General features: G+C 41.7%; 1 non-coding gene across 1 annotated transcript; it reads right to left on the minus strand.

The window, feature by feature from the left end:
* Positions 1 to 4,037: 4,037 nt before the first annotated feature.
* Positions 4,038 to 4,138, minus strand: LOC129039807 (small nucleolar RNA U13). Its single transcript, XR_008503505.1, has one exon. It is a non-coding gene; the product is annotated as a small nucleolar RNA U13 (small nucleolar RNA).
* Between the last annotated feature and the right edge of the window lie 23,126 nt (positions 4,139 to 27,264).

Genomic DNA, 27,264 nt, shown 5'->3' on the forward strand with positions numbered 1-27,264 from the left:
ATCATGTAGATAAAAGAAAGCTAAGATATTTCACTGCCAGAAGACTTATAAGAAATCCTGGCCAGGCACGGTGGCTCACTCCTATAATCCCAGCACTTTGGGAGGCTGAGGTGAGTGGATCACTTGAGGTTAGGAGTTCAAGAACAGCCTGGCCAACATGGTGAAACCCTGTCTCTATTAAAAATACAAAAATTAGCTGGGCATGGTGGCATGCACCTGTAATCCCAGCTACTCGGGAGGCTGAGACAGGAGACAGGAGAATTGCTTATACCCAGGAGGTGGAAATTGCAGTGAGCTGAGGTCTCGCCACTGCACTCCAGCCTGGGTGGCAGAGCAAGATTCTATCTCAAAAAAATAATAAAAACATTAAAAAAAAGAAATCCTAAAGGAAAATTTCCAGGCTAAAGGGAAATGATACCAGAGAGAAACAGATTTTCAGGAAGAAATGAAGAATATCAGAAATGGCAAATATCTGGATAAATACAAAAGATAATTTTCCCCTTATTTTTTAAAAAATGCACTGTACTGTAGGGTTTAGTACACATATAGATAATATATATGACAGCTATAATATAAAAGATGAGGGTAGAGTGGGGTAGATGCACCTGCATTTTTTGCAAATTTTGACGATGGTCTATGAAAATTTAAAGTCATTTATTGTAGGCCGGATACAGTGGCTCATGCCTGTAATGCCAGCACTTTGGGAGGCCAACGTGGGCAGATCACTTGAGCTCAGCAGATCGAGGCCAGCCTGGCCAACATACTGAAACCCCGTTTATACTAAAAATACAAAAATTAGCCAGGCGTGGTGGCATATGCCTGTAATCCCACTACCTGGGAGGCTGAGACAGGAGAATTACTTGAACCCAGAAGGTGGAGGTCGCAGACAGCCAAGATTGCGCCACTGCACTCCAGCCTGGGCAACAGAGTGAGACTCTGTCTCAAAAAAATAAAAGTAAAAATAAAGTCATTTATTGTAATCTTCAGAGCACCACTGAAAATATGATGCAAAGAGGATAACTAGAAAGTCAGTAGGTAAATTAATATTAAGTTCTAAAACCTATTCAAATAATCCTAGAGAAGTCAGGAAAGGAAGAATAAGCAAACAGAGAAGGGACATATAGAAAACAAATAGCAAAACAGTAAAGTTAAATCTAACTGTGTCATTACATTAAACATAAAGGGGCTAAACATCCCAAGTAAAAAACAGAGATTGTTAGATAGGATTTTAAAAGGAAAACCTAACCACATGATGTCTATAAGATAAGCACCTTAACTATAAGACACAGGTTGAAAGAAAATGGAAAGAAAAATATGCCATGTGAAAAGTAGGCTTTAGAAGATTGGACTGGCTGTATCTATCAGAAGAAATAGACTTCAAACAAAGACTTTTACCAGAGATAAAGAAGGAAATTTCCTAATGATAAAATGATCAGTTCATTAGGAAATAATAATAATCATAAAGATGTATGTGCGGCTGGGCAAGGTGGCTCACACCTGTAATCCCAGCACTTTGGGAGGCTGAGGTGGGTGGATCACCTGAGGTCAGAAGTTAGAGACCAGCCTGAGCAACATGGCAAAACCCCGTCTCTACTAAAAATACAAAAATTAGCTGGGAGTGACCGCATGTGCCTGTAATCCCAGCTACTCAGGAGGGTGAGGCAGGAGAATCGCTTGAACCCAGGAGGCGGAGGTTGCAGTGAGCTGAGCTGAGATCACGCCATTGCACTCCAGCCTGGGTAACAAGAGCAAAACTCTGCCTCAGAAAAAAAAAATATATAGGTGCCTAATAACAGAGGTTCAAAATATATAAAGCAAAAATTGACCGAATTAAAAGAACCAAAAAAACAATTCTACCACTAGAGGTGGAGATTTTAAAAAACTCTTAGTAATGGACTGACCAACTAGGCAAAAAATAAATAAATAAATAAATAAATAAATAAATAATTACTCTAGACATAGATCCTACTTTATGAGTTGGTTAAGTTGTTGACTGGGAAGGATCTTCATGAGATGAGCTCTTGTAGGAGAGACACTCCATTCTTTGTAACACTACTGATGAAGGAAAAGTAATAAAAACGTTTTAAAAATGAGTATATCTATTGCACCACTGCACTCCAGCCTGGGCGACAGAGCAAGACTCCATCTCAGGGGAAAAAAAAAAAAAAAGAGTAGGTCTGAAATATTTCTATTCCTATTTCTCTATGTGTTCTGCATTAGTTTTTCTTGTAAATATTTTTTTTTTTTTTTTTTTTTTTGAGATGGAATTTCACTCTTTTTGCCCAGGCTGGAATGCAATGGCACAATCTTGGCTTACTGCAACCTCTGCCTCCTGGGTTCAAGTGATTCTCCCGCCTCAGTCTCCCAAGTAGCTGGGATTACAGGTATGTGCCACCCCGCCCGGCTAATTTTTGTATTTTTAGTAGAGATGGGGTTTCACCATGTTGGCCAGGCTGGTCTCTAACTCCTGACCTCAGGTGATCCACCCACCTTGGCCCCGCAAAGTGCTGGGATTACAGGCATGAGCCACCATGCCCAGCCCGTAACATAATTTCTTTAGGCTTCAAAAAGTGTCCAAGCAACATTTTCTTTTTCTCTTTCTTTCTTTCTTTCTTCTTTCTTTCTTCCTTCCTTCCTTTCCTCCTTCCCTCCCTCCCTCCCTCTCTCTCTCTCTCTTTCTTTCTTTCTTTCAGTGAAAGCAAGTTTATTAAGAAAGTAAAGGAATAAAGAATAGCTACTTCATAGATAGAGCAGTCCTGAGGGCTGCTGGTCAAGCACAATTTTCTAGAACTGTCCTGTACAGATTTCCCTACCTTTCCATTTCCTTTACATAACATCAAGAATCATTTATGTTTCTTTGGTAATGTTTCATTCTACATTGCTTCTTTATAACACATGTGCTGTAGATCTTAATAGCAGTATTAGCCAGCATATGGCTTGTTTATTGTGGTGGTATACTGCTAATGGGCTGAAATGATGGCATAAATAGGCTAATTCACTTTTATGTTTTTTCTTCTTTCTTCAAAAGATATAATAAAACAAGACAGAAAAAAATTTTTTGACAGATTAAATTGATAATGTTTAGACCGTAAGTCTGGTCTATGAAAAAAAAAAAAAGCCATCAGAGAGTTTCTCACTTTCCTTCTCAAGTCCTCCTGTTTCTACTAATAGGCACAGCCTCTGACTCCCTTTTATGAAGAACAGATTATAGCACAGATTTAGCCCAAGCTGTTTCTGCTAGGAGAGCTGCCTCTTCCTAAGAAGCGTGCTATAGAACTGGGCAGTCCACTCTCCATTCTCCCAGCCTTGGTATTTTCCGGCTGCGAGCTTTGGATGTCAGCTAACCTATTCAGCTTATTATTTCATTTCTAATAGAGGCATACCAAAGAAAGGGCTGTCCCTCCTATTTCAAGGGATTGAGGCAAATGCTACATTAGATTTCTGTGAATACCCCTTGTAAAAGCGTGAGGCATAATACAAATATCAGATATCAGCGTAAGTTTTCTATTTCATTAGACCTATTTCATTAGAAAAGATGAAAGCTCTATTATCACTCTCTTAATTGTTTTAGCTCCTTTTTGCTTCACCTCCCCTTTTATTTCTAGTGTCTACTTTGTGCAATTAGGCCTCATGGCTCATGTGTGTTTGTGAAAAAGAATTTTTAAATGTCTTCTATTTGCTATGAGAACATACCCTACTCTTTCTCTAAGCGTAATTTCTAATCATATAACCTGAAGCATATTCTCCGATTTCATAAAGTGGCATTCCTCTGATTCTGATTAGACGTATAGCCCTAATATCATAGTGCAAGTATACATGCCCTCCCATGAGTATTCTGAAGTATGATTTACCCTAGGTTTTCAAACCTCCTCCTTGACCTAGAAAACAAACTTGGACTCATGTGTTTGCCCACTTTATTCGACTCCTCTGTCTTCTACTCCAGCAAATAGACTCATTCCTCATTCCTCCCAACACTTAAATATGCTTCACAATCCACAAAGCTGTACCTGATGATATACATATATATTTTTTTTTAATGACAGGCAGGTAATGTGCGGACATCATAACAAGGCTTGAAGGAGGCATAGATACAGGAACATGAAAACCCAATCATCATACTTATAAACGACAAAGGGATCTAGCATATATGTTTTAGATACTGAAAAGAAGATATAACAAAAGGACTTTTAGGATACAGTTGATTGCAAGGCTAGGTATGGTGGCTCACACCTGTAATCCCAGCACTTTGGGAGGCTAAGCTCAGCGGATTGCCTGAGGTCAGGAGTTCGAGACCAGCCTGGCTAACATGGTGAAACCCTGTCTCCATTAAAAACACAAAAATTATCCAGGCATGGTGGCTCATGCCTGTAGTCCCAGCTACTTGGGAGGCTGAAGCAGGAGAATCGCTTGAACCCTGGAGGTGGAGGTTGCAGTGAGCCGAGATTGCACCACCGCACTCCAGCCTGGGCGACAGAGCAAGACTCCGTCTCCAGAAAAAAACAACAACAACAACAAACTAATTGCAAAGTGTATTCGAGTGTTGGGTTAGGTAAGAATAAACAAACAAGTCTGGGCGTGGCGGCTCATGCCTGTAATCCCAGCACTTCTGGAGGCCAAGGCGGGCGGATCACAAGGTCAGGAGATCGAGACCATCCTGGCTGACATGGTGAAACACCATCTCTACTAAAAATACAAAAAAATTAGCTGGGCGTGGTGGCAGGCGCCTATAGTCCCAGCTACTCGGGAGGCTGAGGCAGGAGAATGGCGTGAACCTGGGAGGTGGAGCTTGCAGTGAGCTGAGATTGTGCCACTGCACTCCAACCTGGGCAACAGAGCAAGACTCTGTCTCAAAAAAACAAAAAACAAACAAACAAAAATTTCCCCCTGAACCTTGCCTTTGTGTAGAGTTTTACTACAGAATGCATCCTGTACATAACAGGAAACAGGTTGTATTTTTCCAATAATACCTGGATCATCATTAGTCCAGAAGGTTCTTGGATCGGGCTTGGTCAGCATGTTGGCATGATTACATGGCTCTCTCACCTTTAAAACATAAAGAGAAAAGAAGTGATATAAAAATGGCTTCATCATTTCAGCTATTTTAGGCTTATAGTTCTAGAGAAAGGATTCCAAGGCTGAAGCTAGTACATATGGCATGTCTGTGCTCTAATTAGGGTGGTTTTCTCAGGACCATGCTGGGTATAGCACTGAAAGTCCCATATCTTGGGAAGCCTTTTAGTCCTGGGCAAACTGGGACAGTTGGTCCCCTTACACATGATGCAGTTTCACTGGGCTGATGGCTGGGTTAGCACATGGGCGCTGGAGCTCACCCAGCACTATGTGCAGTGCACAACCTGCACAGCCGTATGAAGAGGCCCTGGATTATTAGCAAATTTATCAGTGTAGACACTCAATACATAAAAAGTGTTTGAATCTCCACGTAACAGAAATGATACTTTTAATACATATTGCTTGGGAAAATACATATTAATTAAAAGCTACTTTTAATTCAGTAGCACTTTAAATGCTTTTTTTGTTTGTTTGTTTGAGACAGAGTCTCATTCTGCTGCTCAGGTTGGAGTGCAGTGGCGCAATCTCAGCTCACTGCAACTTCTGCCTCCTGGGTTCAAGCGATTCTCCTGCCTCAGCCTCCTGAGTAGTTGGGATTATGGGCGTGTGCCACCACGCCTGGCTAATTTTTGTATTTTTAGCAGAGACAGGGTTTCACCATGTTGCCCAGGCTGGTCTCGAACTCCTGACCTCAAATGATCCACCCACCTCGGCCTCTCAAAGTGCTGGGATTATAAGCGTGAACCACCGCGCCCGGCCTGCATTCTTATTTTATAATCGTAACAGGATCTTTATATTCTCAAATAGCAGCACATGTACATATGCAATATGTATTATTTAGTCCACTTAGAGGCTCTTCTTAGTGCAGATACATGTTTTTAATGATAAATAATATTTATTGAGCATTTTCTGTCAGGTACTTTTTTCATTTTTAAAAAAATTTCAATAGATTTTTGGGGAACAGGTGGTGTATGGTTACATGGATAAGTTCTTTAGTGGTGATCTCTGAGATTGTGGTGCACCCAACACCCAAGCAGTGTACACTGTACCCAGTGTGTAGTCTTTTATCTCTTGCCCCACTGTCGCCCTTCCCCTTGAGTCCCCAGAGTCCATTGTATCCTCTTTATGCCTTTGCATCCTCATGGCTTAGCTCCCACTTATGAGTGAGAACATATGATATTTGGTTTTCCATTCCTGAGTTACTTCACTTAGAATAATGGTCTCCAATTCCATCCAGGTTGCTGGAAATGCTATTATTTTGTTCTTTTTTGGCTGAGTAGTATTCCATGTATATTATATATATACACACACACACACATACACATACACACATACACATACATGCATGTGTATATGTATGTATATGTGTGTATGCATATACATACATGTATGTGTGTGTATATATATATACACACACGTGTTTTCTTCGTATATGACTTCTTTTCCTCTCGATAGATACACAGTAGTGGAATTGCTGGGTCAAATGGTAGATCTACTTTTAGTTCTTTAAGGAATCTCCACACTGTTTTCCATAGTGGTTGTACTCAGATACAATTAATAGATTTCATATAACAAGTTCTACACAGCAGCAGTGATCCATGTTTTTGACAACTTTATACTACTGTGATATTAGCTTTCAAATATATTCTCAGGCCGGGCGTGGTGGCTCACCCCTGTAATCCCAGCACTTTGGGAGACCAAGGCGGGCGGATCAGCTGAGGTCAGGAGTTCGAGACCAACCTGACCAACATGGTGAAACCCCGTCTCTACTAAAAATACAAAAATTAGTCAGGCATGGCAGCGCATGCCTGTAATCCCAGCTACTCAGGAACCTGAGGCAGGAGAATCGCTTGAACCCGGGAGGCAGGGGCTGCAGTGAGCTGAGGTCGTGCCACTGCACTCTAGACTGGGCGACAAAGCGAGACTCTGTCTCAAAAAAAAAAAAAAAAAAAAAAAAAATCAAATATATTCTCATGAAGTTAAATATAGATCTTAGTGTTAAAACTGCTTTTCCATTTATATATATTTTGTAATGTGGTCATTTGATTACTGCAAATATTCTATAGTTTCATCAACTACCTAGTGGATAAATTCCTTCCATTACAACAATAATCAAAATACTCAAGAATGACACTAAGGTCATTGTTTAGTTTCACTGACATTTTCTCTTTAAAACAAGGCTTTTGTTTTTCTTTGTTGAGATGGAGTCTCGCTTTGTTGCCCAGGCTAGGGTGCAATGGTGTGATCTCGGCTCACTGCAACCTCTGCCTCCCGGGTTCAAGTGATTCTCCTGCTTCAGCCTCAATAGTAGCTGGGATTATAGACGTGCTCCACCACGCCTGGCTAATTTTTGTATTTTTAGTAGAGATGGCGTTTTGCCATGTTGGTCAGACTGGTCTTGAATTTCTGACCTCAGGTGATCCATCCACTTTGGCCTCCCAAAGTGCTGGGATTACAGGCATGAGCCACCGTGCCAGGCCTGTGAAGCTCTATTGACGAAGGAAGCAGTGCATGAATTTACGATCTGGTACAAGCTCCTTCTCTTGTGGACCAGTATCAAAGAATATGTGGAAATCAGAAATTGGGATCTTAAAGAGGTATTTTCACTTCCATGTTCATTGCAACATTATTCACAACAGCCAAGATGAGGAAGCAACCTAAATGTCTACTGACAGATAAATTGATAAAGAAATGTGGTAAATACATACAATGGAATATTATTTGGCCTTAAAAAAGAAAGAAATCATACCATATGTGACAACGTGGATGAAACTGGAAGATGTTATGCTAAGTGAAATTAGCCAGTCACAGAAGAACAAATATTGCACGATTCCACTTACATAAGGTATGTAAAATAGCTAAACACATAGAAGCAGAGAGTAGAATGGCAGTTTCCAGGGGCTGCAGGGACGGGCAAATGGGAAAATGCTTGAGTTGCTATTCAATGGGTTTAAAATTTCATTTAGGCAAGATGACTAATTTCTAGAGATCTGCTGTGCAACACTGTGCCTAGAGAACATTACTATATTGTGCACTTAAAAAATTGTTAAGGCCGGGTGCGGTGGCTCACACCTGTAATCCCAGCACTTTGGGAGGCCGAGGCGGGTGGATCACGAGGTCAGGAGTTTGAGACCAGCCTGGCAAACATGGTGAAACCCCATCTCTATTAAAAATACAAAAATTAGCTGGGCATAGTGGTGGGCGCCTATAATCCCAGCTACTCGGGAGGCTGAGGCAAAACCCGGGAGGTGGAGGTTGAGGTGAGCCGAGATCGTGTCATGGCACTCCTGCCTGGGTGACAGAGTGAGACTCCGTCTCAAAGAAAAAAAAATTTTTTAAAGGGCCAGGCATGGTGGCTCACGCCTGTAATCCCACACTATGGGAGGCTGAGGTGGGTGGATCACCTGAGGTCAGGAGTTCGCGACCAGCCCGGCCAACATAGTGAAACCCCGTCTCTACTAAGAATACAAAAATTAGCCAGGTGTGGGGGCACACGCCTGTAATCCCAGCTACTCAGGAGGCTGAGGCAGGAGAATCACTTGAACCTGGGAGACAGAGGTTGCAGTGAGCCAAGATTGCGCCACTGCACTCCAGCCTGGGTGACAGAGGGAGACTCTGTCTCAAAAAAAAAAAAAAATTGTTAAAAAAGGATAGATCTCATGTTATGTGTTCTTTCCACAATAACACAAAATCTAGAATACATTGCCATCCTATGTTTGTCAGTATATCAGAAAGGAACAGAAGATATTTGATACATAAATATGTAAGTGGTCTATATTTTATAAGTGGAATTTTTTCTGTAATTGTAATACATTTTTCATTTATAAGAAACATGATTGTAGATGTAAGACTGAAGGAAAAAATGCCATTAAAATTTAAATCTCAAGAAAAAAGGACAGGCCTCTTGCCTCTTTGCCTCATTGAAATCCCGAAAGCAAGATGCATCCATAGCAGCTCTACAAGAGCCATTCGCGAAAATTTGGCCAGGGTTTTTGCTCTTGTTGCTTCTGCTCCAACCAGCACGGTTTGACCCAGATTATGTGCAGCCAATTTTTCCATCAGTATGCAAAGTAAGAGGCAGACTTCATTACGTTGGGCTAAGTGATCTTCCTTGAATAGATTACCAAAGTCATCCACTCAGTGAAAGAAACCATGCTAGCTCTTTGTACGTAAAATAAATTAAAAAGAAAATAAAAGAAAGAAGAAGAACAAGAAAAAGAATGTGTGGAGCAGTAACATTTCCTGGACTATATTTTGAGCAGCACTGTAAAATATCCCTCCTACCGAATCACTTGAACCCGGGAGACTGAGGTTGCGGTGAGCCGAGATCGCTCCACTGCACTCCAGCCTGGCGAGAGAGTGAGATTCCGTCTACAAGAAAAAAAAAAATCCCTCCTACCTGACTAAGCAGCCTCAGTATGAATCCCTTCCCAGGATTTATCTACTCCACTGAAGTACTACTTCAATTGTTAGAAAGCTCTTCACAGGTTGAATTGAAATCTGGGTCCTTGAAACTTTGGTTCCTGGTTTTTTTTTTTTTTTTTTTTTTTTTTTTTGTGGCAGGGGGGAAAGAGTCTCGCTCTGTCGCCCAGGCTGGAGTGCAGTGGCGCGATCTCGGCTCACTGCAAGCTCCGCCTCCCGGGTTCACGCCATTCTCCTGCCTCAGCCTCCCGAGTAGCTGGGACTACAGGCGCCTGCCACCACGCCCGGCTAATTTTTTGTATTTTTAATAGAGACGGGGTTTCACCGTGTTAGCCAGGCTGGTCTCGATCTCCTGACCTCGTGATCCACCCGCTTCGGCCTCCCAGAGTGCTGGGATTACAGGCGTGAGCCACCGCGCCCGGTGATTCCTGGTTTCAACTCACTCTTAAATTACAAAGAACAGGTCTACTCTCTCTTTTATGAAATAATATCTCAAATATTTGAAAGTAGCTATTATGTCTCACCTTAGCTTTCCATTTCCAAGTTAACCAGCCCTCTTCCCTTTCACTGCTCTCGATGAGATTATTTTAAGTCTTTTTATTGAGGTCACTCTGCTCCAGAAGACATCCTTTCCAGTAAGTGAACTAGTCTTCAGGGAGCTCCCAGGCCAGGTTTAGATAATAGTCACAAAACTAAGGAGTTGGTTTTGAGGGACAGCTTTCAGGGAGGACAGCCAGCATTATTTCCACATATGAGTAATTAAAATGTTCCCAAGCACCTATAAATCTAACATACCATGAGAGTAAAGAATGCTTTATGACTTAGCCACTTTTTAATACTTTTTAATGCCAGAAAGTTTTAATTGATTTTCTACAGTAACTATATACCTATTTGGGAAAATCGCCATATGCGAGCTTTCTTTCTGCATTAAGCTCCAGTTACCTTGTTTCCTTGAGGCTTTTGTATGAAGCAAATGCCATTCTTACAGATCTCATTTACTTGTGAATGATTCTTTATCACTATTTGTTCAAAAAAATCTTCCCCACGTTGAAGCTGCTCCTGATGAAGTCAGGGTCTTCAAGAATTCTTGTTCTCTGTGTCATTATCATGCAAGTATCACACCATTCTTTATGGTTCTCAAGAACCAAAGCATCCGTAGCAAATTACCCGGAGAGCTCATATAGTAAATTTTAAGCACAAGTTTATAGAAATTCTTGAACTATATATACTGCAACTGTTTACAGGCAATGCTCTATAACTCCTATAGCTTCAGGTACTTTGCAGAAGCGAGAAGATTTATTATCAGATAAAGTCTTGGCCGGGTATGGGGGCTCATGCCTATAATCCCAGCACTTTGGGAGGCTGAGGCAGGCAGATCTCCTGAGGTCAGGAGTTTGAGACCAGCCTGGCCAACATGGTGAAACCCTGTCTCTCCTAAAAATACAAAATTAGCCGGGTGTGGTGGCGCACACCTGTAATCCTAGCTACTCTGAAGGCTGAGGCAGAAGAATCACTTGAACCTGGGAGGCGGAGGTTGCAATGACCTGAGATCATGCCATTGCATTCCAGCCTGGGCGACAAGAGCAAAACTCTGTCTCAAAATAAATAAATAAATAAATAAATAAATAAAAATAAAATAAATAAATAAATAAAATGTCCTCATGAAACACCTGTGGCTTAGCAGGAAGTTGGAAGCTAAAGAAGTGACCAGCACCTGGAGTTTGGCTCCTGGCTGAATCCACGTGGGCTCTTTGGTTTTCTTTCTTTCCCTGGCATAAGGATTCAAGGAGAATTTCTCCAATAGGGTATATGCCATGAGAGTATGACTGAGGAGGGACAAAAACGTGATGATATAATAAGAAGAGCAAAATAATAGTATGCAATTTTAAAATATTTTATTATAGAAAACTTAAAGCATACACAACAGTAAACCGTATAATAAACCTCTATGTACCTATCATCCAACTTTAACAATTATCAATATTTTGCTAATCTTATTTTTACCTATCTTGCCTTATTTTTGGCTGGAATATTTTAAATCAAGTCTCAGACATCATAACAATTATCTATAAATTATCAACAAAAATTTTTTTTTTTGTAGAGACGGGGTCTCACTTGTTTGCCCAGGCTGGTTTCAAACTCCCAGCTTCAAGCCGTCCTCCCACCTCAGCCTCCTAAAGTGCTAAGATTAGGTGCAAGCCACCACTCAAGGTTTATAATTTCTTCAGAATGTGTTTCTGACAACTTTTTTTTTGCCTAATCATCATGCCATTATCACAACTAATAAAATTTCAACAATAATTATGTTTATTAAAATTAAGGCTCACGCCTGTAATCTCAGCACTTTGGGAGGCCGAGGCAGGCGGATCAACTGAGGTCAGGCGTTCGAGACCAGCCTAGCCAGCATGGTGAAACCCTGTCTCTACTAAATATACAAAAATTAGCTGGGCGTGGTGGTGCATGCCTATAATCCCAGCTACTCAGGAGGCTGAGGCAGGAGAATCCCTTGAACCTGGGAGGCGGAGGTTGCAGTGAGCTACCGCACTCTAGCCTGGGTGACAGAGGGATACTCTGTCTCCAAAAAAAAAAAAAAAAAATTAATGAAAGTTATTAAAGTTTAGTTATTTAATAAAAGACAGCATGTACATTCTGAAAAACAGAATGAGTACATGCATTATTCTGCAGACAGAATAATTTGAATAAAATTTGAATTTAAAAGACACCATTTCAAACTGTAAGCCCTCTAAAAATCAGTGGACCTTGGCTTCACTTGTTTAAATCCTCATGGCTTCTGTTTTGGGTGGGGGGACATCTTTAAAAATTATTTTTCTAACAGAAGTCTTACTACCTTTCAACTTATTTTCTATGAGTCCTAGGAGGTAGAAAGAGATTTTTCTTGTCTGATAGACTTGAAAGTATTGGGTTAGGTAAGTGGAAGAAAGATCATATTTAGAAGGTAACTGTTGAATGTTTAATCACTATTGTTTTGACATCTAGAAGTATTGTCACAGATTACAATTTAAACATCAGAAGATGGGGTGTATCAGAATATCACATTTAGGGAGATGTCAGTTGTCCAGAAGTTTTGCAGAGAATCTGGAAAATAAACCTGAGAGTAAGTTTTCTTTCTTTTTTCTTTTTTTTTTTTTTTTTTTTTTGAGACAGCTCTGTTGCCCAGGCTGGAGTGCAGTGGCTGGCTGACTACAACCTCCGCCTCCTGGATTCAAGCAATTCTTGTGCCTCAGCCTCCTGAGTAGCTGGGATTACAGGTGCCTGCCACCATGCCTGGCTAATTTTTGTATTTGTAGTAGAGACAGGGTTTCACCATGTTGGCCAGGCTGGTCTCAAACACCTGACCTCAAGAGATCTGCTCATCTCAGCCTCCTAAAGTGCTGGGATTACAGGCATGAGCCACAGCGCCTGGCCGAGAGTAAGTTATTAATAGTTCTACTGATGTCAGAAATAAGATACAGTCTTAATTATATGAATTGCTTCCGGTTAATGGAAAGTTGAATAGTGGTGGAATTGCTAGGGAAAAAAAAGCAGTTATGGTCATCTGTCTCCATTCTAGTTCATCCTTATTTAAAGAATATTACTCCAGGCAGCGAGCACATGTGCACGGTGGCTCATGCCTCTAATCCCAGCACTGTGGGAGGCCGAGACGGGAGGATCACCTGAGGTCAGGAGTTCCAGACCAGCCTGGCCAAAATGGCAAAACCCCATCTCTACTAAAAATATAAAAATTAGGCTGGGCTTGGTGGCTCACGCCTGTAATTCCAGCACTTTGGGAGGCTGAGGCGGGTGGATCACCTGAGGCTGGGAGTTCGAGACCAGCCTGACCAACATGGAGAAACTACGTCTCTACTAAAAATACAAAATTAGCCAGGCGTGGTGGCGCATGTCTGTAATCCCAGCTACTTGGGAGGATGAGGCAGGAGAATCGCATGAACCCGGGAGGCAGAGGTTGCAGTGAGCCGAGATCGCGCCACTGCACTCCAGCCTGGGTGACAGAGCAAGACTCCATCTCAAAAAACAAAAAAAGAACATTTCTTCAACAAAATAAATATATTCACGTATGCATAAATTTTTTCAAACTTTTTTTCCTTTTTATAAAAAAATCAGTTTTCTCAGGTTGAAATGTTAAAATCACCTCTGATGATGATAGAGAAAAACTAAAATTTAAAATATGGGTTTGTCTCTGATTCCTTTTTGGTTTATAATAATTTGCATATGACTTTCCATGGATCACTTTAGCAGTTTGTGCTGAAGTCATTAGTTCTTCCTAAGACACAAAAGAAATTCTCAAAATGCTTGTTTCCTATTAGCCGGGTTTTCTCATATCTCAAGTTGCATGACCAAAAGTAGCAAAAATACTTTATCTCTAGGGAAGTGAAAGCTTGCTTCTCAAACTGCTTTAGTGAGGCTTTAGGAAATGGCCCCTGGCTGGTATCATAGGATATAATACCATCTTGCAAATAGTAATTTTGAATTCAGTTCTTTGTATCTATGAGAAAAAAAAGTCTTCTTCCATTGACTCTCTTAGATGGGCTTATCACATTCAACAGTATTTACTGAGCATTTGTTTTAAGAAACTACTACCCTAGTTGCTAACTCATTGCTCCCTAGACATTGTATTTGGATTGAGGAGCAGAACATAGACATCAACAAAACAGATCTGGAACCCGATATCATGTACCTCTAAATGTGAAGTATGCGGTAGAGCTAATGTTTTGTCTGAGTTTAAAGAAGGAAGCAATAATACGGGCAAAGTTGTTGAGCAAGGCTTCAGGGAGGAAGTAGAACCTGAACAGGCTTTTAAAAACACTGGCACCATTTGGATTGGCGAGGAGGCGGTAGAAGGGTGTCCTCTCTGGGTGGGACAGCGCAAACAAAGGTGTGGGAACAAAACTCAACAAGGCACATTTGGGCAACACTTGGTTGAACAATTCCATGGGAGTGCAAGACTCATGGGTGAAATCATTGGAAGCCACATGGTGGAAGGCTTTAAATGTCAATGTGTCCTTCATGCCATGGAAATTCAGAAGGCTTGGCAGTTTGCAGGAAAGACCAGAGTTGAAGAATACAGGAGCTGAGGGGATCGGGGGCTGCTGTAACAACAGGGAGTTGACAGAGCATGAACTCAGATGGGGGCTCTGAAAGTGAAAAGGCAGGGATGGGTGTGGAGCGCAGCTAGAAGAATGCTTTGCAAGACTTGAAGAATGACTGAAAACTAGGGAAGATGGGGGAATCCAAAATATTTCATGGCTTTGGAATTTGGTGACCAGGCAGATGGTCATAGAAGGTCAAAGCTGTCCACAAGCTCCAGCAACAGGAGGAAGCACAGCATTCTGTGCTCAGACTAGTGTGGCAGGCCTGCAGAATGCGTGTGGGCCCTTGTTCCTGTGCTTGGCTGAGGGCTTCCTGAGAGCAGTTGCTCCATCTCTGACCCACCGCACCATTACTGCCTTTGGATCCTGGGTGGTGGGCTTCACTCACACAGTCGAATGGGTTTCTCATGCCTTTGTCCCCGGGCTACAGTCCTCCACTTCACACCACACCGGTCAGGATGGAATGTGGCCACATTATCTCACTACAGCAAACATGCCGATAGTTTGCAAATTTGAATCATCAACCGCCACGCTCATAAAGATGATGGTTTGGGCCAGGATAGCAGGAGTCTAGTCAAGAGATTAATGCAGGGTCAGAGATCAGAAGTCTTATCATCTTGATCTCTGCAAGCTAATGATTTATCCTTCTTCAATTGCTTAACATTAATCACATTTATATAACATGAGGCCTAGGAACAATACTTGACCCCTCAAGAGATTGTGATTCCAAACAACTAGTCAGATGTTCCTGCTTTTGTGGTTTTATTTCATTTGCATTCTTTTTGATTTCGATATTTTTCAATTTGGCCTTTGTCATTGCAAATAGCTTAAGGCAATTCACCACCCAACCCACTTCACTTATTTATGTTTCCTGCCTGGCCCAGCAAGCACTTGAATTTAAACTCTGGTCTACACAAGGTCAAGATACTCAGGTCAAATGTCTATTAAATCAAATGTTTTCTATATTCTATACAACTAGTAGAGTTCAGAGGATCAGAGATTTGGGGACCTGAAGGGGGTCTTTTATTATCTCCCCCCTTGCATTATGGTTGAGACAATCGAGGTCCAGAGGGTAACGTAACTTGTGTTAGGGACCAATTAAGGGCTAGAGTCCATGTCTTGAGTTACATTTTAAGATGTCAGTTGAGAACGGATACTGGTTTCTTAAAACTCAAATTTATCCTCAATCTTGAAATTTATTCAGTTATTCATTTAATAAATATTTGTGGATAACTTATTATACAATAGGCACAGTGCTAGGAGCCATGGGCATACGTGTGAACAGACAGACAGATCTTGCCCTCATGGAACTTGTTTTCTTTTCTTTCTTTTTTTCTTTTTTTTTTCTTTTTGAGAGAGTCTGGCTCTGTTGCCCAGGCTGGAGTGCAGTGGTGTGATCTTGGCTCACTGCAACCTCCGCCTCCCAGGTTCAAGCGATTCTCCTGCCTCAGCCTCCCAATAACTGGGATTACAGGCATGCGCCACCACCGCGCCTGGCTAATTTTTGTATTTTTAGTAGAGACAGAGTTTCACCATGTTGGCCAGGCTGGTCTCGAACTTCCGACCTGAAATGATCCACCCACCTCGGCCTCCCAAAGTGTGAGCCACTCTTACAGGTGTGAGCCACTGCACCCAGCCGGAACTTGTTTTCTGATGCTGGTAGTTGAGGTGGGTGCTATGGAGGCAATAAGTATGGACAAATGAGTAAGGAGTGAGGAGATAAGTGGTAATTTTAGATTCTTTAAGGGAGTCCACTTACCTAATTTTTTCAATAATATCACCAGAATCAATGATGGCACATCTGCATTTGTCAGTTAAAACACATAACACATTTAGGTTACAATGGAACACAGCTTTTCAATGTACTAAAATGGCTGTTTTTTTGTTTTTGTTTTTGAGACAGAGTCTTGCTCTGTCGCCCAGGCTGGAGTACAGTGGCATGGTCTCAGCTCACTGCAGCCTCGATCTCCCAGGTTCAAGCAATTCTTGTGCCTTAGCCTCCTGAGTAGCTGAGATTACAGGTGCTTGTCACCATGCCCAGCTAATTTTCTTTTCTGTTCTGTTTTTTTTTTTTTTATTTTGTTTTGCATTTTTAGTAGAGATGGGGTTTCATCATGTTGGCCAGGCTGGTCTTGAACACCTGACTTCAAGTGATCCGCCCGCCTCGGCCTCCCAAAGTTCTGAGATTACAGGCTTGAGCCACCATGCCTGGCCCTAAAATGGCTGTTTTGAGTTGACACAGCCATGTCCAAACACCCATTTCCACTTCGCCTATTTAAATTTCCCACCTGGCTCTGCAGACATTGGAGTTTTGACCTGAGATTCTATGCCAGGCCAAGATATCTAGATTGTTTGCATTCTATATCAAAACATATAATTGGCCAGGCGCAGTATCTCACGCCTGTAATCCCAGCACTTTGGGAGGCTGAGGCGAGCAGATCACCTGAGGTTGGGAGTTCGAGACCAGCCTGACCAACATGGAGAAATCCTGTCTCTACTAAAAATACAAAAATAGCCGGGCGTAGTGGCTCATGCCTGTAATCCCAGCTACTAGGGAGGCTGAGGCAGGAGAATCGCTTGAATGAGGGAGGCAGAGGTTGCGGTGAGCTGAAGTTGCATCATTGCACTCCAGCCTGGGCAACAAGATCGAAACTCCGTCTCAAAAAAAAAAAAAAAGAAAAGAAAAACACATATAATTAAATTATTAAGTAAAAATTATTTGTGGCATGGTGTTTTGTAGATTTTGCCTGATCCAGAGAAAAGGTAATCAACGTATGTTTATTGACCACATCATTGATTTGTAGGAGTCAAATTATGTTAAAGTAGCCAAAGTTAAGCTATCACAGAATCATAGTATTTTGTGGCTAGAAGATATTTAACAGATGACTTAGTTCAGCTCCCTTATTTAATAGATGGGAAAACAGACTCTGAGGGAGGCCAAGTGGCTTACAGAAGGTTATACAGATAGAAGTTATATATGTTATTTACAGTACATCTACTGTGGTTAAGAGAGGTCTTCTTGCATTTATTTTAGAGCGGAGTTGGTAGAAATAGTTAGATATAGCAGTTTAGAGCATGAGCTTTGGTGTCAGACAGACCTAGAGAAAATTTAAGTAAAACTTAAAATTTACTTGACTATGTATGTGCCCCTGGGAGATTAGTTAATATCTTTTAGCTGTAGTCTCCTTATTGGAAAAATTGGCAAAGTTAGAGTTAAGTTTAGGGTTAGGGTTAGGGCCTCTAAGTTTTAATAATTGGTAAAGGTTATTATTATCCATTTTGTACCATCAAACATACCAACAGGAGTATAATGACTTAGATGGAGTCATATACTCCTCTTGGGAGAGATATAATTTTTTGATAGACGCCTGGCCAACATGGCAAAACGCCGTCTCTACTAAAAATACAAAAATTAGTCAGGCATGGTGGCCCACGCCTGTAGTTTCGGCTACTCCGGAGGCTGAGGCAGGAGAATCACTTGAACCCGAGAGGCAGAGATTGCAGTGAGCCGAGATCATGCCACAGCACTCCAGCCTGATCAACAGAGTGAGACTCCTTCTCAAAAAAAAGAAAAAAAAAATTTTTATTAAAAAAAGTTTGCTCAGGCCAGGCACAGTGGCTCATGCCTGTAATCCTAGCACTTTGGGAGGCCAAGGCAGGCAGATCACCTGAGGTCAAGAGTTCGAAACCAGCCTGGCCAACATGGTGAAACCCTGTCTTTACTAGAAACACAAATATTAGCTGGGCGTGATGGTGGGCTCCTGTAATCTCAGCTACTCAGGAGGCTGAGATGAGAGAACTGCTTGAACCCGGGAGGTGGAGTTTGCAGTGAGCCGAGACTGCGCCACTGCTCTCCAGCCTGGGTGACAGAGTGAGACTCAGCCTCAAAAAAAAAAAAAAAAGAAAAAAGAAAAAAGAAAAAGTTTGCTTTATCAATTGAATAATCTATATGCAAATAATTATGGCAAAAGTAAAAAGACTTCTTTCCTGGTATTGTACTCACTGAGCCCTCACCCTGGAATGTTCTTTACCCAGCCTTCCACACAGTTCTCATCTCCTTTAGGTATCTGCTCAGCTGGCACCTTCTCAGTGAAGCCTTGCTTGACATTTTGTTTAAATGGAAACTTTGTTCCCATTTCCTGCTTTATTTTTCTCCATGACACTTACCTCCTAATAAGTAATTTTCTTATTTGCTTTGTTTATGAGCTCTTGTAAATTTCATGAGCCCTAAACGGGTGCTTGGCACATATAATTTTTTTTTTTTTTTCTTGAGAGGGAGTCTCAGTCTCTCGCCTAGGCTGGAGTGCGAGGCACAATCTGTGCTCACTGCAGCCTGACTCTTGAGTTGAAGCAATTCTCGTACCTCAGCCTCCTGAGTAGCTGGGATTACAGGTGTGGGCCACCACACCTGGCTAATTTTTGTGTTTTTGTAGAGACAGGGTTTCACCATGTCAGCCAGGTTGGTCTCAATCTCCTGGCCTCAAGTGATCTGCCTAGCTTGGCCTCCCAAAGTGCTAGGATTACAGGTGTAAGCTACCACACCCAGCTGGCATTCAATAAATTTTTGTTACTTATCCCTAAATAATAAAAAATGTGAATCATAAATCCCACTCTACTTGAGCTACTAGAATTAAAGGAGATAATTATTCTGCCAAAATGTTGTGTTTTAACACATGTGTCTTCATTTCTTCTAGTGCTTTAATCCTCCCGAATTCCTGGTGTTGGGGCAATAACATGCCACGGTGGGGTTACCTCAGAGTAGGGGGTGCCTTTAAATGCCTGGAGGTGAATGAAAGAAGCTATTCCCAATCTAGCGGCCAGGCTGTGACTTCTGACATTACATTTCAATGCCATTTTTTTCTTTGCATAAAGATGTAGAAACCTGTTTAGGCTGTGGTCTACTATCAAATGTACTCATTAGAAAAAATTTCTTTTTTTTTTTCGAGACGGAGTTTCACTCTTGTTGCCCAGGCTGGAGTGCAATGGCGCAATCTCAGCTCACTGCAACCTCTGCCTCCCAAGTTCAAGCGATTCTCCTGCCTCAGCCTCCCAAGTAGCTGGGATTACAGGCGCCCACCACCATGCCCGGCTAATTTTTGTATTTTTAGTAGAGATGGAGTTTTGTCATGTTGGCCAGGCTAGTCTCAAACTCCTGACCTCAGGTGATCCACCCGCCTCATCCTTGCAAAGTGCTGGGATTACAGGTGTGAGCCACCGCACCTGGCTTTAGAAAAAAATTCTAATGACTGGCTGTTTTCATCTTTCAGATTATTGTCTATGACTATAACATAGTATGGGGCTGGGAAAAAATAATCTTCAAAACTCTTTTCAAAGATTTAAGTTCTATTCAATACAATATTTGGATTTGTTCAAAAACTATGACCAGGTTTTCTTGCCCTCATCAAAAGCATATTTCTTTCCAGTAGTCTCAATCATAGCTACCCATTATAATTAGGAACTTAAAAAATGAAATAACAGTGCTAAGTTCCTATCCAAAGGGTGTAGGGAGACTGGGTTATCAATGTATTTTCAAGCTCCCCAGGAATCTCTAATTTGCTTAAACCAACTTCTGCCAAATGAAAGTAATACAAATTGAGCAGTGTTTATCCACTGGGTGCAGGCAAGAACCCAAATATAGCTATTTTAGGGTCATTGTGCTGTATAAGGATAATAAAGAGCCGGGCGCAGTGACTCAAGCCTGTAATCCCAGCACTTTGGGAGGCCGAGGTGGGTGGATCACCTGAGGTTGGGAGTTGGAGGCCAGCCTGACTAACATGGAGAAACCTCATCTCTACTAAAAATACAAAATTAGCCGGGTGTGGTGGTGCATGCCTGTAATCCCAGCTTCTCGGGGGGCTGAGGCAGGAGAATCACTTGAACCTGGGAGGCGGAGGTTGCGGTGAGCTGAGATCGTGCCATTGCACTCTAGCCTGGACAACAAGAGCAAAACTCCGCCTCAAAAAAAAAAGGATAATATAAGAAATGATTCTTAGGCCTAGGTTAAACAATGAACAAACATCCACTCCTAGGCTGTATGGGGAAAAGAGAAATGTTGTAAATATCTATCATTGCAAATGACACTATATTCCTTAGTGTTTTTCTCCTTGGACTTACCTCCAAAAAGGTACTTGACATGAGAGGAAAAAATAGAAATCGGGATTTGGATCTTATGTGAGGTTCTAGGAAAAATGTTCCTACTCTTTCCTGTACAGGAACTAAGTCAAATTCAAGGCCAAAGGGATTATAATTTGCTTTATGCTACAATTTGTAATGTTTAACTTTGTTTTAGCAAAAAAGTCTGATATTCAATCTTCCATTAACACTTTAGCCATAAAATCTAGACTGCCACGTGTAATTGTTAACAAACGCATGGTTTCTTTTCTTTGTTATGAATGGAATTACACATCTCCATGAACACATTTGCTGTTTTTCTCATGCAGTAGGCTAACTGTACAGTATTTAATGGTCTACAGGTCTAAAATATTTCTTATATGCCTTGGCTTGCACAGAAAGTGCTTCTGCTAAACCAGTTAATAATCTGGTCATCCCAAGAGTCTAGAATGTTGAGTTAATTTTTTACGGAGGTTCCCAGATGTGTTGGAAGACTCACTCTTAGCAGACCTTGCCAATATTTTTTTAAGATTACATTTGGCTTTTCTTGTATTTGATATGAAACACATGTTAAAAAACAATACCTGACAAATATGAAATGCATTTTTCTGCATAAGCAAAAACACCATGAATACAGCTTTTACAAAGTTTTGGATGGCAGACATACAGGGTTTTCATTGCAAAACTGGGTTAGCATTTAGGCAAGTTAATCATACATCTCGACAATGATTCTTTATCCAACATCTCTTTGGTATTCAGTGGGCAGGTCATTAGGGCTATGAAGAAATAAGTGGGAGAATGTCCAGGGAATGAAAAACATCTATATAACATGTGGAGAAGTGGATAGATTTACTAAGTATTCAACTTTAAGAGGTGCAGGTTCTGATCCCAGCCAGATCACTTGAGTTCTTAACTTCTGGGAAGTTAAGAATAACAATGTGAGTCTTTGAGTGTTTCAAGAAGATCCTGTATTAGTTGCTTCCCTTTGCAAGTATTTTCCACAGCATTTCCATGTGTTTTCTCTAGGTGCTCTGGCAGGGCATCATATGCAGCTTTATTTTTGCCTTTTCTTTCAGTCTATATTTTCTATTCTATTTATTTTAACAGGGCAATGGGAAATACTGCAGTATACTGCAAGTGTCCTTTCTCTTTACGTGAATTGAATTTGTATTTTATTGTTTCTTTTTCCAGGTCTAGCCTTAGAAATCTTGTAACATGGCCAGGTGCGGTGTCTCATGCCTGTAATCCCAGCACTTTGGCAGGTCGAGGCGGGTGGATCACAAGGTCAGGAGATCGAGACCATCCTGGCTAACATGGTGAAACCCCGTCTCTATAAAAATACAAAAAATTAGCCAGGCGTGGTAGCACATGCCTGTAATCCCAGCTACTTGGGGGGGCTGAGGCAGGAGAATCGCTTGAACCTGGGAGGTGGAAGTTGCAGTGAGCCAAGATCGTGACACTGCACTCCAGCCTGGAGACTCCATCTCAAAAAAAAAAAAAAAAAAAAAAAAAGGAAAGAAAGAAAGAAATCTTATAATATTTACAAAACATAATTGTGGGCTGATGAGGTGGCTCACGCCTGGTAATCCCAGCACTTTGGGAGGCCGAGGCAGGTGGATCACTTGAGGTCAGGAGTGCGAGACCAGCCTGGCCAACATGGTGAGATGCTGTCTCTACTAAAAATACAGAAAATGAGCCTGGTGTGGTGGTGCATGCCTGTGATCCCAGCTACTCAGGAGGCTGAGGCAGGAGAATCACTGGAACCTGGGAGGCAGAGGCTGCAGTGAACTGAGATTGGACTGCTGCACTCCAGCCTGGGTGACAGAGCGAGACTCCATCTCAAAAAAAAAAAGAAATATAATTGTGGATCCAGACTCCGGCCAAGGATCAAACAGACATTTAAGATATTTGAGGGCAGGAGGGTGCCACTGAGGAAAAATGATGCTACCTTTAGCCGTCTCTAAAAAGAGGAAGTAAATGCCACTGCAATCTGCTATTGAGGTTTCCCTAGATCTGGAATATCAAGCATTTCAATTCACACTAAAGTTCAGAATAATAATTACTAATAATATTTTTAATGGAGTATTTACAATGGGCCCGGCACATTTATTATGTCATCATCTCAGTTGATCCTCAGAAGGACTGAGTGCTCTCAGTAGTCCCATTTCTGTGGGGAAGGGGAGTCATGGACAAGTTAGCCTTTAAAATCTTATCCAGTCTTTCTTTTACTCCTGCTTGCCAGGAGTAAAAGAAAAAAACAAATAAGTAAAAAGAAAGTGGGCCAGGCATGGTGACCTGTAATCCCAGTACTTTGGGAGGCTGAGGTGGGAGGATGGCTTGAGCCCAGGAGTTTGAGACCAGGCTGGGCAACGTGGCAAAACTCCATCTCTACCAAAAAAACAAACAAACAAACAAACAAACAAAAAACACCCAATTTAGCTGTGCACAGTGGCACATGCCTGTAGTCCCAATTACTTGGGAGGTTGAAGTGGGAGGATCAATCACCTAAGCCCGGGGAGGCTGAGGCTGCAGTGAACCGAGATCCTGCCACTTGCCACTGCACTCTAGCCTGGGTGATGGAGCGCGACCCTGTCTCAAAAAGAAGGAAAAGAAAGGAAGGAAGGAAGGAAGGAAGAAGAAAAAAGAGAACAATCTTATCAAGGGAGATGGTATCAACAAAATGGTGCAATAGGAAGCTCCAAGCTCCTATCCCCCAACCAAAACATCAGAAAGTAAGCATAAACTGTTAAACCAAATCTGTTAAAACTCTGGAAAACAGTCAAAAGTTTATAGCAACCAAGCAAATGCTGAATCCTGCCCTCCTCATCCAAAAAGGTGTTTTTTTTTTCTTTTACTTTTAAAGATTTTTATTTTTTTAAATTTTTTTAAATAGAGACGGGGCCGAGTGCAGTGGCACATGCCTGTAATCCTAACACTTTGGGAGGCCAAGGCTGTGGATTGCCTGGAGTTTGAGACCAGTCTGGGCAACATGGTGAAACCTTGTCTCTACAAAAAAAGTACAAATAATTAGCTAGGTGTGGTGGTACGCACCTATAGTCCCAGCTACCTGGGAAGCTGAGGTGGGAGGATCGCCTAAGCCGGGGAAGTTGAGGCTGCAGTGAGCCGTGATTGTGCCACTGCACTCAAGCCTGGGTGACAGAGATCCTGTCTCAAAAAAAATAAAAATAAAAATAAAAATAAATAAATAAAAAATAAGAGAGGAGGTCTTGTTATGTTGCCCAGCCTAGACTCCAGCTCCTGGGCTCAAGTGATCCTCCTACTTCAGCCTCCTGAGTAGCTGGGACTGCAGGCTCATGCCACCATGCTTGGCTAATTTGTTTTTATTTTTTGTAGAGATGGGGTCTTGCTATGTTGTCCAGGCTGGCCTTGAACTCCTGGCCTCAAGCCATCCTCACACTTTGGCCTCCCAGAATGCTGGGATTACAGGTGGGAGCCACCTCGCTCAGCCCCTAAGAAGACATTTTAAAACAAGTAGGAAAGCGCTGTGGTGTTTTCACTTGCTCTTTCCCCACCTCCTGCCCAGCTTAGTGGTAGTCGTAGGAGTTAGCCTCCACAGCTGGTCCCTGGTCCCTGGCTCCGGCATGTATGTCTTTATTTATTTTTTTTTTTTTTGAGACGGAGTCTCACTCATTCTGTCACCCAGGCTTGAGTGCAGTGGCACAATCTCGACTCACTGCAACCTCCGCCTCCCAGGTTCAAGTGATTCTCCTGCCTCAGCCTCCTGAGTAGGTGGGATTATAGGCGTCCACTACCATGCCTGGCTAATTTTTGTATTTTTAGTAGAGATAGGGTTTCACCATGTTGGCCAGGCTAGTCTTGAACTCCTGACCTCAGGTGATCCGCCCGCCTTGGCCTCCCAAAGTGCTGGGATTACAGGTGTGGGCCACTGTGCCTGGCTGTGGCATGTATGTCTTTTCTAAACTATCTGGAGCTATCTGAAGGACTAATGCAAGGTGCCTGTCACTCACTCAGGACAGAAAAGTGGAGAGCATTGCTGGAAAAGCTTTTAAGGCAGATATATAAACTGAAGCTGGCTGGGACAAAAGATTACACCTAAAGCCAAGAAGGAAAAGCATGTTGTCCTAAAGTGCTTTACATTTACTTGCTCACTTTATGCTCACAACATCCCTATGAGGAAGGTATAATTGTCACCATCCCCATTTTACAGTTGAGGAAACTGAAATAACTGGGAAAAGTAAATGCAGTTAGCTTTTAATCACTTCATCACATTGACTCCAAATATGCACGTACTAAAAGCAAAATGAACCAGGTAACAACTAATACACATATAGTAAATGAGTAATAAATCTTATTTGAAAATTATACTTTAAATATATTTCTTTTAACTCTAGTATTTATTACTGCCTTAGTAACCTCTTTGAAATAGAAGACTAAATGGAATTCATTCTTTTTTTTTTTGGAGATGGAGAGTCTTGGTCTGTCACCCAGGCTAGAATGCAGTGGCACGATCTCAGCCCACTGCAACCTCCACCTCCCGGGCTCAAGCAATTCTCCCTGCCTCAGCCTCCCGAGTAGCTGGGATTATAGGTGCCTGCCACCATGCCCAGCTAATTTTTGTATTTTTGTAGTGATGGGGTTTCGCCACGTTGGCCAGGCTGGTCTCGAACTCCTGACCTCAGGTGATCTGCCGCCTCGGCCTCCCAAAGTGCTGGGATTACTGGCATAAGCCACTACACCTGACCGGAATTCATTCTTGATAGCATCAGTATTTGCTTTCTTCCCAGATAGTACATAGTACTGTTTTTATTATGAATTTTTTTGTGGGAAAATAAAGATGATAAAATAGGAAACCTTTCCACAAAGCTATGGTTAATATTAGTTAGAAGTAAATTTTCATTTCTAGAACATAACATTTAAAAAAGGTAAGAGGGGCATAGAGAAGGCAAAAGAATATACTTTTTGAATAAACAAGTATTTCTAATGCTTATTATTTATAACTTAGATATCCCCAGACTGTAAACTCTGTTGAAGAAGGGACTGTGTCCTGAATTATTCAGAAGCCAATTTTTTGTGCCTTAGCATAATAGTGTAGGAATATTGGCCATAGTAGTCGATCAGTGGAGACTTGTTAAGTGAGTGAATGATAAACATGCTTTTTACTTGTATATCAAGTTATTACTGGGCTCTGCGCAAAGGCAGAAGTGGATCCTATGTAAACAGATACCAGTGTTTGCTTATGATACCTTGTTTTTAATGTACCCCAAGATCCCCCATGGAGAATTTCAAATGTTGTTTATAAAAGGAAAGAAAATTCAGGTCTTGTAGTTGTTCTTTTTTTTTTTTTGAGACGGAGTCTCGCTCTTTCACCCAGGTGGGACTGCAGTGCCGCGATCTCGGCTCACTGCAAGCTCCGCCTTCCGGATTCACGCCATTCTCCTGGCTCAGCCTCCAGAGTAGCTGGGACTACAGGCGCCCGCCACTGTGCCCAGCTAATGTTTTGTATTTTTAGTAGAGACAGGGTTTCACCGTGGTTTCGATCTCCTGACCTCGTGATCCGCCCGCCTCGGCCTCCCAAAGTGCTGGGATTACAGGCGTGAGCCACTGCGCCCAGCCGGGGTCTTGTAGTTGTTCTTGCTACAAATTACTGGGCCTGCAGAAGAGAGATACTAGGGAGGAGATTTACAGCAAGGCTATGTCGCACATATATTGTTCTTGTTAGTCATCTTGACTTGGTCTGTAAAGGTCCCTTCCCCTTCCCGTTAAACTTAACAAGAATAAGCCTGTATCCTGGATTAAGTGGCAAAGGTATTTGAAATAAAAATAAAGAATTTTAAGAAATTAAAAAAGAATAAGCCTGTAGCACCCAAATGCATAAAGGAAAATGGATCTAAACAGTTTATTACTTAAACAGCTGCTAAAGTCATCTCATCCTTGTTCCATTTACTCCATAACCACACAAACGTGACAATTCCATTTAGATTGGTCACATGTGCTCAGTGTCTTAAAGGAAATGAATGAATATATTTTCTGAACACTCATGGAAGTGATCCATTTTTATACAAAATCAATTTTTGAGGGGAAAGGTAATTCCTGATTATCAAAGAAGTGGCCAGGGAAGAAAAGATCTGCCCCCATGCTTCATTAACCACCACCAGCAGTTTCGGGTGGGTTCTTTTCAGAAAATGTGCAAGCAAATACATGAATATATCTGCAGTGAGTTCCTCTTTGTTTGTGTGTGTGCCCAGGTGCTCACATGTACATCTCTGGACTTTATTTTCTGTAGAGAATAGCCAGAATGAGGCCCCAGGGTCAGGAATGGAAAAATCAGGCAAAAAGAAAAGAAAACATCTTTTTTTTTTCCTTAAAAAGAAAACATCTTGTTTAGAATTTTTGGAATTTCTTTCTAAGCTTAATCTTTCTTTTATTAACACTTTGTTCTCAACTTAAAGCCACTAAAAAGCCTATATGCAAAAAATAAAATAAAATAAATCAGCTCAAGGCCTAAGAATTTGATACACAGCTGGGTGGTAATTAACAGGACTTGACCTTACAATAATTAGATGCTGAGAAA

Source organism: Pongo pygmaeus, chromosome 5 (genome assembly GCF_028885625.2).
Source record: "Pongo pygmaeus isolate AG05252 chromosome 5, NHGRI_mPonPyg2-v2.0_pri, whole genome shotgun sequence".
In the NCBI taxonomy this organism is placed as follows: Eukaryota; Metazoa; Chordata; class Mammalia; order Primates; family Hominidae; genus Pongo; species Pongo pygmaeus.